Source organism: Dendrobates tinctorius, unplaced genomic scaffold (assembly GCF_039654945.1).
Source record: "Dendrobates tinctorius isolate UK_male_01 unplaced genomic scaffold, ASM3965494v1 ptg000117l, whole genome shotgun sequence".
Taxonomy (NCBI): Eukaryota; Metazoa; Chordata; class Amphibia; order Anura; family Dendrobatidae; genus Dendrobates; species Dendrobates tinctorius.
Genome location: NW_027361785.1, coordinates 10347111 through 10366320, shown reverse-complemented (window position 1 = coordinate 10366320; position 19210 = coordinate 10347111). Strand labels below are relative to the sequence as shown.

The following is a 19210-nucleotide window of genomic DNA, read 5'->3' as shown; positions in this document are numbered from 1 at the left end:
CTATGTTCCTCACAGTGGAAACTGACTGGTTAAATCTCTGAGACAACTTTTTGTATCCTTCCCCTGAAAAGCTATGTTGAATAATCTTTGTTTTCAGATCATTTGAGAGTTGTTTTGAGGAGCCCATGATGCCACTCTTCATAGGAGAATCAAATAGGAGAACTACTTGCAAGTGGCCACTTGAAATACCTTTTCTCATGATTTGATACACCTGGCTATGAAGTTCAAAGCTCAATGAGGTTACAAAACCAATTTAGTGCTTCAGGAAGTCAGTAAAAAGTAGTTAGGAGTGTTCAAATCAAGAAAATGATAAGGGTGCCCATACTTTTGCACTGGTCAAATTTTGTTTAAATGCAGATTGCACATTTTCTGTTAGTACAATAAACCTCATTTGAATCCAGAAATATAACTGAGTCCATCAGTTATTAGATATATGAAACTGAAATAGCTGTTGCAAAAACCAAAATTGTTATAAAGAAAAAAGGTTAACATTAATAGGGGTGCCCAAACTTTTACATATGACTGTAGTATCACAGTGGAAAGAAATTATAATTCATCTTAAATTTAAGTTATTTTAATGCAAATTATATGCCATTAAAATAATAAATATCATTAAAAGGTGCCTGTGATCATTATTTGGTCTTAAGGGCCTTTCACACATAGCGAGATCGCTAGCAATATCACTTGTGAGTCACCGATTTTGTGATGCAACAGCAATATCGCTAGCGATCTCGCTTTGTGTGACACGTACCTGCGACCGGCCCCCCCTGCTGGATATCGCTGATCGCGCTGGAATGTCCTGCGCCATTTTTTCGTCGTTGGCGTCCCGCTAGTGCCGACAGTCATCATCATCGCTGCGGTGTGACAGGTAAGAGCGACCCCCGACGGATCGCTTATCGCTGCTGCGTCGCTGATGAGATATGCCTGTTTAGCAGCTCACTAGTGACCATTTAGCGATGCACCAGCGATCCTGACCAGGTCGTATCGTTGTCGGGATCGCTGGTGCATCGCTAAATGTAACGGGACCCTTACTCAGGTCCAATCAAGTGGATAAAGTAAAGGATTCCATTGTTAAGAAAACAAAAAGGAAAAGGTTTTTCACAAAATTCAATCCCATCAGTGCCTTCATTTTCTGAATTGTCAATTTAAGATACAGATTGAATCTAATTTTATTCCATCTTTACAAATGCATAAGGATCAGACAATTATAGAGTAAACAGATATAACCCTATTTAGATATAACTATCCTGGCTCTATGCAGTGACAGTACAATGAAAACTGGACACCACCAAAGCTTCTTATCAGGAACGTGACAGCGCCGACGTACAGCCTCCGCTGAGCAGGGACTCACCCGCACTGTAGGGACCCCTGGGGATCAGGATAGCCAGAAAGTATAGGTGCACAGGACCTGAGTGATGAAGTTTAGCAAGCCGGCACGAGACCTACGGTCACGTGACTGCAAGGGGGCGGGGCTTAGCATCCTGCTTTCAGAGAAGACAGAAAACTCAGAGTCAGGCAAAACGGAGTTCATACACAGTACGGACAGCGAGGTACAGGAGGGATAAACAGACGGGAGGTCAGACAAAGCCAAAGGTCATACACAAGAGGGCGACGTGGTACCAAGGGGACGAGCAGAGAGAAGTCGGGTCACAAGCAGAGAGTCATACACGAGAGGTAGCGCACTACAAGAGGGTCAGGCAGAGCTCGTAACAGGGACAGAACCGGATCAAAACCAAACAAGCAAGCAAGATATCAGGCACAAGGCACACGTACGCACAAGGTCAACTAACTCAGCCGAGGGCAGGAGTATATCTGACACTGGACCTAGGTCCAGTGAGCATTAAATAGCCGCCCTCTGCCAGGGAGAGGCAGAGCAATTAACCCCCAGTCAGACCAGGACAGGCCAAAGCGAAACCCCGTCCTGGATCATGACACTTCTAAGGTGGTGTACATGTAAGGAGGTGGCAGGGACCCTCAGTTACCTCCTCTTTCCTACATACTGAGCCTATGCGGCACCCCAATGGTTCCCTCATGTTTTTGTGTAATGTTTAGTGTGCGGTTTATGTCATGTAACTGCAAGTGTATATAATCAGTTCAGAGATAGAAAGAGTTAATTGGGGGCCAGCCCACCAGTCTGACAGGAAAGGAATTTCCTGTTCCTGCAGCAGAGCCCGGGCAGGCTTGCCCAAGGCAGGACGCTCATCACAGCCCAGAACAGAAAGTACCCCAGTCTGGGGGATACAAGCTGCCAAGGACTGCAGGGCAGTGTAGACGGGCCCTAGTGTTGTGGGACCGTCCCCAGAAGAACTTTTGTGGCTCTCAAACCCGGATGGGAGCTGGTGATTCTGGTCCAGCTCACGAAGTTGCAGGGACAGAGCAGGAAACATTATATTATATACAGTAAAGTTTTCCCGTTGGAACACAACTGTGACTGTAGTGTTTTCCTGCATGCTTAATCCCAAGCGGCTGAAGTGAGCAAGTGAAGAAGGCAACTGACTGTACTGCAGGACTGGGACTTCACTTGTCTATACATGTGCAAGGTGCCGGGGTGCTCACTGACTGTGACTTGATAAACTCGGCCATGACTACCACCCCGTGCCACCTTGTTACATACACATAAAAATGCAGAGGGGTAGGAGAGAAGTCACACATTACCGGGGCTTGCAATTCACAAAGGAACAGGGGAAAGAGTAGGTGAGGATCAGAAATAGTTAATATAGTCATTTTGGGAACATGGGTTTATTTGAGATTGTAATCTTAAACCTTTAGGATAGGTTTGTTTTTGAGATGCTTTTGAAAACCTTGGATCATGGAAGGGAATCTGGTGTCTTAGGTCAGAGAACTCTAGAAAATGGGGTATGCATGGATTAAGGTCTTGAAGATAATTAGGTCATGTGACGAGTGGATATTATGCATGGGGAAGTTTAGGTTAATTAAGACATAGATGCATGTTAGTAAAATACAAAGGCAAGTGGAAAAAATTATTTTTTTTGACACAAGTATATGGTTACTGTGTGTGTTTTGCAGTCTTCATACCTTGCTCCTTTTGTCAGGTAATTGTATTTGCTATTTGATGTGGATGTTCAAACGTTTTATAGATATACCTGTAAGCATTCTGGCTAATGGATTGGTGAAAGTATATTTCTAGACTTGTCACTTCAAAGGGTGAAAATACTGCTCCAATATATCTACAATTATTATACAATTACATTCGGAGATACTGCATTAGGCTACGTTCACACGTTGCGTTTTTGCTGCGGTTTTTTTATGCCAAGTTTAAGCTGCTTACAAAAAGCAGGTTTTGCTTAGTTTTTGCTGCGTTTACAGGGCTTTCTTTTTACTGTGGTTTTGTCTCTTGTACATGCTGATAAAGATTAGTTTTAAAAAACAAAAATCTGGGTGAAAAAACACTTAAAAAAAACCTCTAAAACAAATGACACATTTTGCAAAAACTAAGCTCTCCTGACAAAACAGTCATGAAAAAGAACAACGTGTGTGCATGAGATTTCTGAAATTTCAATTGACTTTGCTGGTACTGTGAAAGGCAGCTATAAATTTGCATAAAAAAGTGCTAAAAAACCCCAAAGCAAACGCAACATGTGAACATAGTCTTAAAAAGAATCTGATCCAGGCTGTCAAATTTAACACAATAAACCTGGAAATTTAACTAAGGAATTAACAAAAAATTATTTCAGACACTACACTGGGTTCCAAATTTTTGTAAGAGGATCTACAATTAAAAATATCCCAAACTCTTTATATCAAAATTTCCTATGAGCAAATTATATTTTAATTAATAGATTTAATAGATTTTGGAATAATAAGTTCCACAATTGGATGTGTTAAACAAAAATGTTCCTGTGCTGAGATAATCTTATAAATGTGTCCCTGCTGTGTACTGTGTAATGGCCGTGTCTGACCGTACAGGAACATGGTCTGATCATACCACAGCTCCTGGGCAGGGGAGGAAGCAAAAGAGTGTACAGACAGGACAGCTTATTAGATGTTTTACAAATTAAATAGTTATATTCAGTGCTTTGCAAAATAAGCTTCTATTATTGCATAACGTAAGTAAAATACAGGAGGAAACATGTAAGTTTATGCTCTCATTTTATTTTTTCACTGTATATAAAAGCATAGTATAACAATGACGTTTTCTTATATAGAGGCAACTATGGTATACATTATTTTACAATGACTATATGACTGTATACAGTGACATATACAGCATTGCAGCCTTCCGACAGAAAAAGAAAAGTACAAAGAGAGCATAAATATTAGCAATAAAATCTATACTAGAGACAGTTGTTCTCCCTCTAATCCTAATGTTACCCAAACAGTAGCAGAATTTCTGCAATGACTTTGTATACAGTGGGAACCTGGGGGTGCTGTAAGGGCCAGACAGTGGCAGTTGAGGTTCATCATGATTTTAACATTCCACTCTATGGTTATGTGTAAGAAAGCATATTAGAAAACCACATCTCCAATCCTCGATATAATTTACATTATGGAGGACGAAGGACTATAAGGCTATGTGCACACGTTGCGGATTCCGCTGCGGATTTTTCCACACGGAAACGCAGGTAAAACCGCTGGTAAAGTGACCTGCGGTTTTCCTGCGGTTTGGTCTGCGGTTTTGCCCTGCGGTTTCACACCTCTACTATGGTAAAGGTATGAAACCGCTGGGGAATCCGCACAAACAATTGACATGCTGCGGTTTGTAAACCGCAGCAAAACCGCGTGGAAAAATCCGCACCGTCAGCACAGCGTTTTTGAAACCCCATAGGGTTTCATTGTACTGTACCATGTCAGCGGAACTGCTGCGTTTCCGCAGGGCCAAAACCGCTGCGGAAGCGCAGCAGAATCCGCAAAGTGTGCACACAGCCTAAGGGTGAGTACACACGCTGCGGATTCACCTGCGGATTTTTCCGAGCGGATTTGCAGGTAAAACTGCAGGTAAAGTGATCTGTGGTTTATCTGCGGTTGGACACCTGGACAATGGAATAGGTGGCAAACCGCTGCGGAATCCGCAGAAACAATTGACATGCTGTGGATTTAAAACCGCAGCAAATCCGCGTGGAAAAATCCGCACCGTGGGCACTGCGGGTTTGAAGTTCCATTGGCTAACATGGTACTGTACATTGCTTGCGGAACTGCTGCGGATCCGCAGGGCTAATCCACAGCGTGTGCACATACCCTTAGGCAACAATCTTATGTTGGCTTTGCTTTATTTTGAGGTGTTACCCAGTTCAACTATTTGGCCGAAATAATCACTTTACTATTGTTTTTTGATCCAATTATTGGAGACTATAGTTTTCAGCGTGCTATTGTTCTGATACAAACATATTATGATGCAAGTGTTGATTTTTCCACTGGTTTCTTTCTCATCAATGTCATTGTACTGTAATGAGCATAACCAGTAGATGAATAAATGGCTGCATGCTGCTGAATACAGATAAGTAGGTGTCAAAAATAACTCACTAGTTTTAACATGGTCCTATAGGTAGAGAAAGCGGGATTTTTTTATACTTTATGAGAACTGATAGGAGTTCATGTTACCTTGTATGGTTTGCTGAAAAGGGGATAATTGGCAAGAGAGATATTCTCACTTGGCTGTACATCTTGACTTCGTCTTTCCCATTCTTTTCTACGCAACACACTTTTGTCCTGTTCATACCCGCTGCCAAAAGGAAATGACATGTAATAATTCAGACATTTACTAGTAAAAATTACTAATAACGCCGTGCACAAACCTGAAAAGCAGTCATCAAACAGATGGCAAAGAGAACAGAAGCATGAATCTGATTAATGACAGTACTAGCAGGCTGAATGAGCTCTGCTCTCTGGATAAGCCCGTGTTTTCTTTGCACACTGAACAGATAATTGAAAATCTTCCGGAGAAAAAAAAAATGAAACACACAGTCATTAGACGAGATCAGTGTGTTCTGAGCTTTGTAGACTATGGATGTGACAAAAGAGTATATGAAACCCTGTGATTCAGCCAAAACTATAAAAAAGTAGGGCTTCAGAAAATAAAAATTTTGCGTCTGCAATTTATAAAGAAAAATGTATAGCCACTAATCAACTGGAATAATACTATAAAAAGCACATTTATAAAAAGAAAGAAAACATTACATAGATAGAGAATGTCAGATGTCATCTTTATATATCATCACGATCATGACATTATTCAGAATTTTCTAACGTGCAGTATGTGTGCCAGATTCTCATAAGCCTGAGGGACATATTTATTAATTTAGTGCCTCGTATAAACAAATGGTACTATTTTCATGAGTGTATTCTGCCAGAAAATCTGTCCCTCGTTATGTTTTAAGAACTCTCAGACAGATGTATATTTTAAAATGTTAATTATGAATAGAATTTTTTTTTAATGAAATGTCTTCTTCATGCTCAATGGAATACCGTCATGATTAAAGGGAAAGGACTCAGAGAGGCCCGGCACCTGCGCACTGCAGTACTTTGCTCTGCCCTCAACAGGGCAGATAAAGTACGCCTGCGTAGGAGCCGCCGCAGAAGTAAGCAGGAGGATGTCATCTCTAGAAGATGGGAGGTGCCGGATGCGGACCGCGACACCCATCGGACCAGACCGGACCCCCAGGTGAGTATAATACAACTCGTTTTTCTTATCTTTGAGGTTACACCTGGGGCTTATCTACAGCATTAAAGAATGCTGTAGATAAGCCCCTGATGGCAGTGGCTGCAGCTTATATACAAAAAATGGGTGACAGATTCCCCTGTAAGAGCTAATGTAGCTCAAAACGCATTGACCGGTATCATGTTTATTATCACGTTATTTTCATGTTTTAATCTTCTAATAAATGTGATGTTTTATGACTTTTGTGGTTGCTTGATTTTCCCATTTTTTTTTTTACTTTATTCACTTACTCAGGAAACCAGCCTGAAGTCTCCGTGCACCCCTATTCTAGGAATTTCTCAACCCGCTGAGCTGATGGTTGCTCCATTGTGTTTTTCTACCAACGTAATACCATGCCTGTTTTGGTGGCGAATCTCTTATTAGATTTTTCCCTTAAGAGCTGTTAAAACTCTGTGCAGCAGTAGATTTCTTTAAACCCGCACTTCTGTAGTCTGATCTCTAGTAATGAGCCATGTCGTGAAACTACTCCTTAATCAATCCTCTCTTCTCTGACTGATGTGACATGAGCGCGAGTTCTAAACATGAAAAATGCATGGAGACTGAATTGTGTCGCTGCACATCTGAGTGATTGTGATCTGAAGAGATGGAGATGTGGAGGTTATTTAACTGAAGGCATTTTCAAAAATAAGAGGCCATATCATTTATCTCTGCAGAAGAGATTTCGATTTGACGTACTCTGATAAATAGTATGGTTCTTATGAATGTCACCTGAAGATGCAAATGCACTGCAGCAGATATCTTAAGTTGCTTGTTTTTCCAGTTTTACCTCACTCGCACAAGATTGATGGTTATCACTGTCATCCACTCTTTCTGTCCTATGAGATCTTATTCATTTTGCAACTTTAACAAAATCAAAAAAATGTCCCCAAGGACTGGGAAAAACCATTAGGTGCAAACATATATTCCCATTAAAACATCAATTTTAATAGATATTGGCTAAAAATTCACCAACCCAGTGTAACAGATAATACAAGCAATCAAAAAATAAATAACCTGTCCAAAATCTCTACAATAGCCTGCTGTCCCTTCCTGACAGTGGAGGTTGGCACCCTAAAGAGATACGGTTGTTTGGCGCCCCCACTCCGCGGCGGCTATCCCAGACTGACCCTATTAGCCCCTAATGATCTATAGGTGTGAAAACAATGGGCATAGTAAAGGGATGAAGATTAGAACTTAAATAAAAATAGACAGATTATATAACCATGATATACAACAGTCAGAGACAATGCTCCTTATCTCATAGTACAGAACAATGCCTTATAATCGCATATCAGCCATTAAACAGTGTGCATTTTACTAGCACGGTTCACATATTAATCATCAGGAACAACTAGATTTATGCATATTAGTTCCAGATAAAGACAAATATAAATATATATAACGGGGCACAAAGCCCCTACTTAGCTCCAGCCTTGACGCGTTTCCCCGTCTTTGCGGTTCATCAGGAAGCCCTAATGAGGAACCTAGAAGTGCCAGTGATGTGAGGTGTCCGGATGAGTGGGCATACCATATTTGTCTTTATCTGAAACTAATATGCATAAATCTAGCTGTTCCTGATGATTAATATGTGAACCTTGATACTAAAATTTGGTTCCCTGATATGCAGTCAGGTCTTTTTGTCCCAGTGGGGCGATTTTAATAATTGTTGTGTGACCCCATTTTTTTGTGTGCTACTTTCATAAAATGCACACTGTTTAATGGCTGATATGCGATTATAAGGCATTGTACTGTACTATGAGATAAGGAGCATTGTCTTTGACTGTTGTATATTAGGGTTACATAACCTGTCTATTCTTATTTAAGTTCTATCCTTCATCCCTTTACTATGCCCATTGTATTCACACCTATAGATCATTAGGGGCTAATAGGGTCAGTCTGGGATAGCCGCCGCGGAGTGGGGGCGCCAAACAACCATATCTCTTTAGGGTGCCAACCTCCACTGTCAGGAAGGGACAGCAGGCTATCGTCGGGATTTTGGACAGGTTATTTATTTTTTGTTTGCTTGTGTTATCTGTTACACTGGGTGGGTGAATTTTTAGTCAATATCTATAAAAATTGATGTTTTAATGGAAATATCATTTTGCAACTTTAAAGGGAATTTGTCATCAGAAATTGATATATTTTTATTGTATATACTTTATCATTTTAAATGTTTTTGTTTAAGTTTTTGATATCATTATATATAAAATTGACTTAATCTTTGTATTGAGTGTCTATGTGGGCCAGTTTAATCATAGTGAACAGAAATAGAAGAGAACTGTGAGAACCAAAATGGTTGAAAAATGTCAACAACCTCAAGGTTACTAGTCCATCTCCAGAGATCTTTATAATCTTTTGTCTACAGAGCGAAACATAATCAAGAAGTTTACAACCCATGGCACTGTAGCTTCTCTCCCCTTACATGGACGGCAGAAAAAGACTGATGAAAGGTTGCAACGCAGGACAGTCCGGATGGTGGATCAAGCAGCTCCAATCTATTTCCAAAGAACCTGTCCTGCAGACTCAGGGTGAATCAGTGTCAGCGTAAATTATTGGTCCACATTGAAGTAAATGAATCACTATGGCAGGAGACCTAGGAAGACACCACTGCTAACACAGAAACATAAAAAAGCTAAACTGCAGTTTGCCAGTTTGCCAAAATATACATGACTAAGCCAAAATAATTCTGGGAAAGTGACTTTTGGATAGATGAGACCAAGATACATCTTTTTGGTAAAACACATAATTCTATTGTTTACAAAAAATGGAATGAAACATTTTTTTGTATACAGCACTCGTGTTAGGGTTTGTGCACACGTTGCGGATTCCGCTGCGTTTTTTTCCGTGCGGAACCGCAGGTAAAACCGCAGGTAAAGTGACCTGCGGTTTTCCTGCGGTTTGGTCTGCGGTTTTGCCCAGCGGTTTCACACCTCTACTATGTTAAAGGTGTGAAATCGCTGAGGAAACCGCACAAACAATTGACATGCTGCGGTTTGTAAACCGCAGCAAAACCGCGCGGAAAAAAACGCACCATCAGCACAGCGTTTTTGAAACCCCATAGGGTTTCATTGTACTGTACTTGGTCAGCGGAACTGCTGCGTTTCCGCAGGGGCAAAACCACTGCGGAAACGCAGCAGAATCCGCACCGTGTGCACACAGCCTTAAATACAAAAGAGCAAATGATAAACATTAATTTAAAACAAAAAACAATGGGAGGGAAAAACAGAAAAACTTAAAGCTTGCTGTGACACTAGTATTGACACTCTTTACATTAAATTAGTATTGAAACACATTTTGACTCGCCTGTGGTAAATCACAAATGAGAATCAACTGTGATTAATTGTCAGTGCCCATGTGACATGAATTAGCCAATGAATGACGACTTGAGTGTTTTAAAAAGCCAAATGGCAGGCTATGTTCCTTTGTCACAATGTTGAAGTCAAAAGAGCTGTCTCAGGACATCAGAACTGCTATTATTAGCAAACACAAGACTACCAAAGTGTATAAGGCCATCTCCAAAAACCTTGTTATCCCAGATTCCACAGTGCATTATGTTAAGAAGTTTGCCAATCGTGGAACCGTCAAGAACCTCCCTGGACATGGGGGAAAGAGGAAAATTGACAAGAGATGCATTCGAAGGTTGGTGCATATGGAGGAAAAAACACTATGTCAAACACACAAAGAGCTGAAGGCCAACCTGGAACTGTCTTGGGCCATGGTTTCAGAGCTTTATGAGCAAAGGCCAAGGAGGAAACCAATGCTGAAGAAAAGACATAAAAAGGAATGACTGATCTTTGCCAAAGAATACTGTCAAGACTCTGGACAGGATAGTTCCGCCTCTATCCTGGTCAGGTCAGGGTTAATTTTAGTTCGCCTCTCTTTGTTTCTGGGGAGGCTATTTAATGTTGGCAGTTCCTGGATTTGGTGTCGGTGATACTTCCGTATACTCAGTTTGTGGTTGCTGACCCAGGTTTACTTATCCGTAAACGTTGTGCTTGTGTGCTTTGCTGTGTATGACCCGGTTTGTCCCCTGACCTTTGCCTCTGCATCCTGCTTTGTACTGTCCTGTCACTCCTGGTTATTTGACCCTTGGCTTGTCTCCGTTTACTCTTTGTCTTATCCTTACGTACTACTCTCTTGTCTGGCTTCTGACCCTCGGCTCTCCTTGACAACGTTTTCTGTCTGTGCCCTGCACTCTGCGTGCTCAGTTTCTTTCCCTGTACTCACGTGTGGTGACTCTGCCCCCTGGTCATGTGATTGCTTTGTTCCAGGTAATATGCTCCCAGCTTAGTCTCAGGTCCTTGCTCACTGCGTGCCTTGCTCCTGCACTCCTTGCGCTCATTCACGTGCCCCCTAGGCAGCGCCAGTGACACCATTGCTGTCATCACAAGTACCTTGACAAACCACTATCCTTCTGGGAAAATGTTCTGTGGGCAGATGAAACAAAAATAGAGCTTTTTGGCAATGCAAAGCAACACTTTAGTTACAGATGGTGCAATGAAAGAGTGTGAGAAAATACCAGCTGAAAAGCGCAAGAAGCTTATAGATGGCTACAAGAAACATTTGGAGGCTGTCATCAATGCCAAAGGGTGTGCAACCAAGTATTAATTAGGAGTGCCTTTATTGCTGCACATGCTGTTTATTCTGATTCTTCTTTGAAATTGCAACATGTAAGTTGAAAAACAAGGCTTTATTGTTGTATTACTTTGGACCACTAATTAAAAAATCCTGAGGATATAATTGATACATTTCCATTTATTTCTGAAGATACTGTATAGTCTATGAAAAAATGAAGGGGTGGCAATAATGGTGAGCAGCATTGTATACCCAAGTTTTTTTCCAAACGTGCTGTTGATTAGTTCTATTCCTCCCATTCGGTAGATGTAATTTTCATTTTTCTTGCCCAGATGTAGAATCCTGCATTTCTCCCTGTTAAATACCATAATTCTATTAGTCATTGCCCATTGTTCAAGCTTATTTAAATCCTTCTGAAATCTTTCTCTCTTTTCTAGTGTTAGCTATCCCTTCTAGTTTTGCATCATCTGCAAATTTGATCAGTTCACCTTCAGTTCCTGTAGTGAAACGTGAAGGATCCACACCTCACCACCCCGACTGATGTCAATATTACGTCAGTGGGATTACGTGGTAAGGTCTCCCCACTTGTACCAACATGACGTTCCACACACCCCTAGTGACATGTAAGGTCAGCTTGGCACAATTTTACACAGACACCCTCCGGTGAGAGAAGGTGGCCCACACAGTCACTGACGCGGCACCACACTCACCAACAACCCTGACAGGCCTAGGGGCCCCTTTCCCTAGCACCAGTGAAATAGAACCTTATCAGTCCGGTAGGACTGCCACCAGTTCCTTGTTCGATATATGTCTGGTCCATTAACAGGTTATATCGGACCTGGCACCAGCCCATCCAGTAGAATGTGAGATTAGACCGAGAAACGGACATGTGGATTCGTGGATCGTGATAAAAGAGCACCCCAAGATTAAATTATGTATTTAATCACATTAAGGACACACGACAATATACTATATATACACAATGGCTATACATATATAATGGTCAGATATGCAAATACAATAGTGGTAGGACAAAAGGTATATGCAGAACATATGGTCAGTTACCAGTTAAATGAAATGCCTGGCTTGCGGGGGAGGGGTTGCCACACTGGAGGCTTGTGGTCCTCTTTGTGTGTGACTTCTCCTCAGACGATGTGTCCTTTTGACTTCCCAGAGAAAAAGCAATAGGATATGATTCACACAAGCATTTAACCATCTGGGTCACTCACCTCCTACCCTCTGGGCTGAACCTAAATCCCATCCCATCATATCTCCTTTCTGGGCAGTCCTAGGGCAGCGGTCCTGGCGCCATCGGGTCCGACTGGGCCCCTGCTACTCATAGAGACTAAACACAATATTGTTACCTAGCTGCTAGTGGCTAGTGGCTAGTGCTTTGTATCTCCCTTCCCGTGCATATTAGAATGACTCGAGGCCCAGACAGGTGCTTGCATTGTTGCAGGGATCTCGGAATTTTACTCAATGTACGGATAGGATGTATAGTATTTCCATAACTCCTTTATGAAATCTTAGCTGGCTGAACAAAGGACTCAGGACACATGGCTTGGATTCACAGGGGTCTTTGCTGTGGAAGGTTCCATACCAGCTGGCTGGTGGGGGTGTGAATCCTTTTAAGCTGGCCAGGTGTCATGTTTCCACTGCACATGATGAAGGGTGTTTATTCCATTCCATGCCCTATAGGAAGCAGATGATTGACATGGAATTATATCTCCAATACTCTTCGCAGCTCCATTATTTAGATAATTTATAAAAATGTTGAACAACACTGGGGTCAGGACACAGCCTTATGGTACCCCACTTAAAACACTCTTCCAATTGGATGTGCAACCACTACCACTCTTTCAGTACAATAACTGAGACAGTTATGAATTCACCTAACTGTGGCCTTGTCAATCCCATACTTGGTCACTGATTCAAAAAGGATAGTATGAGTAACTTTATCAAATGCTTTGCTGAAGTCAACATATATTACTGTATATCTACCACATTTCCCTGATCCACCCAGTCAGTGATTCCAGTCTAAGTGCCTTTTCAATATTTCTTTGGGGTGTGGGAGGAAACCCACGCAAACATGAAGAAAACATACAAACTTCTTGCAAATGTTGTCCCTGGTGGGATTTGAAGCCAGTTCTACAGTGCTAACCAATATGCCACAGTGCTGCCCAAGATTGAAATATAACTTCAGGGGTTTAACTATGAAGTGACTATGAAAGTATAATAAGAAATACATTTTTACATAACATCCACGTTTATATTTGGTTGCTTAAATTTTAGTGTATATAAAAGGATTGGCAATAAAGGAACACATTGGAACATGAAAATAAAAAATCATGTTTTTACCACTAAAATTATGTTTTAAGCACAGAATTTTCATTTTCACAAGATGCAATAGGTGAAAATGGTCCTATAATTTATTACGTAATTTCTCCTAAACGTGACAATACCCCATATGGTCAGAAACTACAGTTTGACAGTTTGGGCATATGGCAGGGATCGGATGGATGGAGAACTATTTCAATTTCAGAATGAAGATTATCCTGGAATAGTTTGCAGACACCATTTACAAAGCTTCAGAGGTGCTAGAATATCAGAAACCCCCTCAAATGACCCCATTTTGGAGATTACATTCCCTCTAGGAATTCATATATGAGTGTGTGACTATTTTAAATCCAGATGTGTTTTTTTTCCCCAAGAAATAAGCACGGAGTTAGTGTTGCAGAAAACTCCAAATATATCAACTTAGTGTCCAAAACCTTGTGCCCAGCTTGTGTTTCAGAATTCATGCACCCTGTAAATTGTTAAGTGGTTTCTCCCTTTTACTGCAATGCAACACATATGAACACTAAGGGCCAGATTCAGCAAAGTTTATTTGTCAGAATTCTGCTGTAAAAAGCTTTGAAAAATTTAAAAATTTTGGTGCAATGCCAGGTTGAGCAAATTGTTTCTGACTTATGGTGTTCTCGCACGATTTTTGCCCAGCTCCGACAAAGTAGGCAAAGCTGGGGGAAACAGGAGTATGGAAACCCCCACTCATCAACCACTAAAACCCTAATATAAAGGAAAGACTTGAAGAAAATCTGTTTTTGCTATGTAATCTTAGAGCAGCATGCTGTAGGAGCTGCTAGATTAACTAATTCCAGTAATGTGTAACATACTAGGCTTTGCATTGCTGTTTCAATAAAATTAGTGTTTTATCGGCAGGAAATTATAACTACAGGACTAGGCTCCTTGTACCATGTAGTTCTCCTGCTCTGTGCAATCACACCCCTATTACCGATTAGCAACATTCTGTCAATGTACACAGAAATCTGCCAATCAGTAGTGTGGGTGGGGGTTATACAGGTGTCATGGTTAGGACATGGTTAATGTCCTGTTCTCACAGGGTTAACTTTTGCCGGCCTCTCTTTGGATCTGGGAGGGGTATTTATACTCCCTCCAGACTAGCATTCTCTGTCAGCTATACTGTTATTCTGGCTGTGTGTCTGACTGACCCCCCTGGTGTGCATGTATTCTGCATTGCTTGTTTGATTCCCGTGTATGACCCGGCCTGTTCCCTCACTCTGTACTCCGTCTCTCGTTTTGGTACTATTGTCTTCTCCGGTTCTGACCTCCTGGCTTGGCTATTGTTACTCCGTTGCAGTTTGTCCCTATTGTACCGTCCATTGCCCGTTCTGGTTTTCTGATCTATTGTTACGTCCTGACTAATCGCTCTGTCTAATCCTTTGGTACTGTCCTGCTATCTCGTGCTTTACCTGGCTTGATCTGGTTTCTGTCTCTGTCTATGCCCCTTGGTAACATTGTCCTGTAGTTACCTTTCTAGGAGTTTCCCTGCAGCTCCTAGCTCTGTGGAGCTTAGGCCACACCTCCAGCAGGCAGGTGCTTCAGGTCCTGGAGCATGCATCGTCACCGCTGCTGCCCGCTCCACAGGTATCTTTGAGCACTGTTTTTGTACTCAGGACACGCGCACTGGCTCAGTGAGCAAGTGCAGTGCGGTGTTCCTGACAACAGGGCTCAGTATTTGAGCATTGCTAGATCTGCAACAGAGAAAACAGTGATTGTGTCAAAATGACAGCATGCAGCCCAGTAAGTGACACATTGCTGGAAACAGGGTCACTGCCTCTACATGATGCTGCTCTCAGATTACTTAAAAAACCTGCTGATAAATTTCCATTAACATAAGACTGAATAGCATGACAATAAAGGCTCGTGTAGACAGCCATATTTTCAGTCCAAGTGAGATCCATCAAAACATTGGATCACACTCGGACCAATGTTATTCATTGAGACAGTGCACATGTCCGATTTTTTACCTAGGTTCGGGTGGCCCAAGTAAAGAATTTACAACATGAACAATTTGCCTTCAAGATTCTAATGGCACTCACCCATTAATGTCTATATTTCCATGAAAAAAATCTAATTTCCATGAACTGAAATAATGGAGAAGGTAGAGAAACTTTCTTTTCTTATTTCCATCTTCGAGAAAATTGGATCCCACTTTGATTATACTCTGCTCAGAGTATGACTAGCAGAATCAGACCGATTTTCTTAGATGGAGCTTACCTTCATAATGATCACATATTGTTATTTCAATTATTGGTCCTACTGTAATACATTTGTAACATTTTTATTTCTGAAGCCTACCTAGTCCTTTATTTCTGACGCTAAACCGGATAATGACACCTATTAATTCATCATGCTATGATAATGTTAAGCTCTGGCTTTTTTTAAACTCTCATTTTCATTTCCATCTTCTTTACTGAGCAATTTATAGGTGCCAATTTCATTTTCAAACACTATAAAAAATGATGATGGATTGAGAAACGGTGCTAATGGGTAGTAGCATGACAGCGTTGGGTTTCACACGGTGAAGTGCTTTTCCTGATGAAACTGAAGACCTCTGTGCACTTAGAACACGGTGTTACAGGCTGATGAGTTTGAAACCCGATCAATAACTTTTCTGTGGTAGTAGTCCCGTGACCGCACAAAAACCTAAATCTATAACAACAGCATAAAAACATCAAAAAATTTAAAAAATTTGATTTGCATGATGGTGAATGAAGTTCACCATATGGCACATATGTGTTACTATGTGGATAAATAGAGGCACCTCAGGGTAAAGCTTTTACTCAAAACTTACAACTGCCTCTTAAATTGAAAATTAAGATACAGCGGAGTTGAAAGAAAACACGGAAGCCTCGCAAACTCTCGGACAGATAAAGTACATTGAATATTTTTTTTTACAGAGTACTCACATGTATAAAGTACAGTTATGGCCAACCATTCACAGTACCCCAATCGGAACATAACACCTACAGGCGAGTACTTATTTATGGGATCTATAAGTAGTATATATATCCTAAAATAAGTCCATTAACTACAGTAATCACATTTATAATATTAACCACCTTACAAATATTAAAGAGGTTTTCCGGGTCTATTTTACTTTTTATTATGGGCCTAAAATCAAACAGGCAGTTAGATGCTAACTACCTGCCTGTTCTACCCATAGCGTACTCCTGCCAGCATCATGCTGATCGACAGCTGGCTCCCTGCAGTTAGGCAGCAGGGAGCCGGCTTTCACCATGACATCAGTAGTCACGCCCCATCAACAGAACAGAGGGAAGAGGCTGTTCTTTTGTTCTGACGTTAGCAGAAACCTCTGAACTGCCATCAACAGCAGTCTATCATCGCTCTGAGCTGGCATAGATTGGCGATGGGCAGAACAGGCAGGGAGTTAGCAATTACCTGCCTGTTAGTTCTGTGGCCCATAGTTACAAAAAAAATTAGACCCGGAAAACCCTTTAAGTATTTGGTTTGGTTAAAGGTCTAATTAACATAGCTGATGTTGTCCTTGCATATGAAGATACCACACCCTGATCTTGACAGATCTTACCATTTTCTGAATTGAACAGCTTGTTTGATTACTGGGTGCTACAACTATTTCCATGCTTGCAATTTCACATACTAATTGTGCTTTCATACTAGATTAATTTTACTTAAAGCGGTTGTCTCAAGTTTGGAAGTTCCATTCCATGGGATAGGAAATAACAACAGATCCCTGGGGGGTCTAACCATTGGGAACTCTGAAGAGCCCCATGTGAATGGATTAGTGGCTGATCATGCGCACATCCGCTGCATTTATTTTTAACCCTTTAATGACCACCAATACATCTTTTTACTGACCTGCGATTAAAGAGACTGGCATCCCCTGACGGATGACAATCCAGCAGCTGTCAGCTGTACACTATAGCTGACAATTTGATGAATCAGCCATGATCAGTGTTGGTACCGACTACAATTGCTTAACTCCTTAAATGCTGCTGTCAATAATGACTACAGCATCTAGATGGTTAACAGATTTTGGGGGCTACCTCTTTAACCCATCGGCACCCTGAGACCTTGATTGTGTGGTCCTGATGTTTCCGATGGCAGTTCAAGGCCAAATAACGGCCTTTAAATCTTCCAGCTATAGCGGCCATTTCAGAACTTGTCAGCATTTAGATGGTAAAAATACATTTCTTTATTTCTGCTATGCCACTTTGCATTCATTTCTGTAAAGCACATGAAGGGTTAATAAACTACCCGAGAGTCATTTTGAATACGTTGTGGGGTGTAGTTCTTAAAAAGGTATCACTTTTGGGGGTTTTCAGTATATAGGACCCCCAAAGTCACTTAAAAATTTCCTTGAAAAAAAAATGAAAAATTACTTGTACAAATCTTAAACCTTCTAAAATGCAATAAAAAAAAACAACATTTTACAAATGGTGCTGATGTAAAGCAGACGTGAGGAAAATGTTTTTTATTAATGTGTCTGTTGGGAACTCAGTAAATGTTCTTGGACCGTTCAAAACCATTTGATACTATGCCTCACATCGTGTTTGCCTCACTAGTAAAGTTTCAGATATCTAGATAACATGTTTTTAGCCCCTTCCCACCTTGGGTAATTTTTGCACTTTTATAACTTCCCATTTTGGAAGAGTCGTAACTTTTTAATTTTCCTGCCAACATAGCTGTATGAGGGTTTGTATTTTGCTGGATGACTTATGGTGACTGACACCATTCATTTCACCATACAATTTAATGTACTAGAAAACTATTTATTTAAATACAGAAATGGTGCAACTGGGTGTGAAGTGTTGGTGGATGTGAACCTAAACCATCCTCAAATCTTGAACAACTCAACATAAAGATCCTGTCTATTGTACTGTACATGCTCTGATTCCATTGATGTGCATAAGAAGATTGGTCAGCCACTCATGAAACATCACTGTTTGCAATCATAGTCATTATACATCCATTTAGAAATGAGTTCCTGAAAGATTAGCGTGCAGATTATTGCAAGGACTACATCTCTGACATGTAAAATCTATGACATAATAAAACCACCTACAGAAAACAAAATGAATAGAAGTCCATTAGTTTGGTTTGATCTCAGCTCAGAATGAAAAGTGTGGTGATAAAAGAAAAACACAGCTCAGAGCGTGGAATACAATACTATCACCGCCAGGAGATTTCCTAAAGATTCAAATTCTTTAATTGAGTGTTTGCCTTGCAGAGTTTATTGGAAGTAGCTTTTACTACATTTAATCCCTTTTATTTGTTCAGTTAAATTGAAAATGACATTTGTCTGCATTTCCGGGTGTAAATTTCAAATATGAAATCAAAAGTTGTGAGTATTTTTTTAACCTGTATTTATGTCCTACATTAGCTGCTATAGTCCTCCAGTGATATTTTGCACATTTCGCATATGAACATAGAGAATCTTTTTTATTGTTCATTTGCTTCCTAAACGCTAAGCTGTTTTTTATGCTCGTGTGAACTTAAGGTACTGTCACACTTAGCGATGCATCAGCGATCCCGACCAGCGATATGACGCGGTCAGGATCGCTGGTACATCGCTAAGTGGTCGCTAGTGAGCTGCCACACAGGCAGAACTCACCAGCGGCATAGCAGCAGTCGGGG

At 40.9% G+C, this 19210-nt stretch overlaps 1 protein-coding gene across 2 annotated transcripts in view; it reads right to left on the bottom strand.

Annotated features, from left to right (window-relative positions):
- The window catches only part of AFF3 (ALF transcription elongation factor 3), a 418376-nt gene that overhangs the window by 355297 nt on the left and 43869 nt on the right, over positions 1 to 19210 (bottom strand). Inside the window, exon 2 of one of the 2 annotated variants that reach the window (XM_073590525.1) lies at positions 5560 to 5680. The exons of the other annotated variant lie outside the window; for it this stretch is intronic. The gene's annotated coding sequence lies outside the window, so the exon portion shown is untranslated. The remainder of the gene's footprint in view (positions 1 to 5559; positions 5681 to 19210) is intronic. 2 annotated transcript variants of the gene reach the window in all.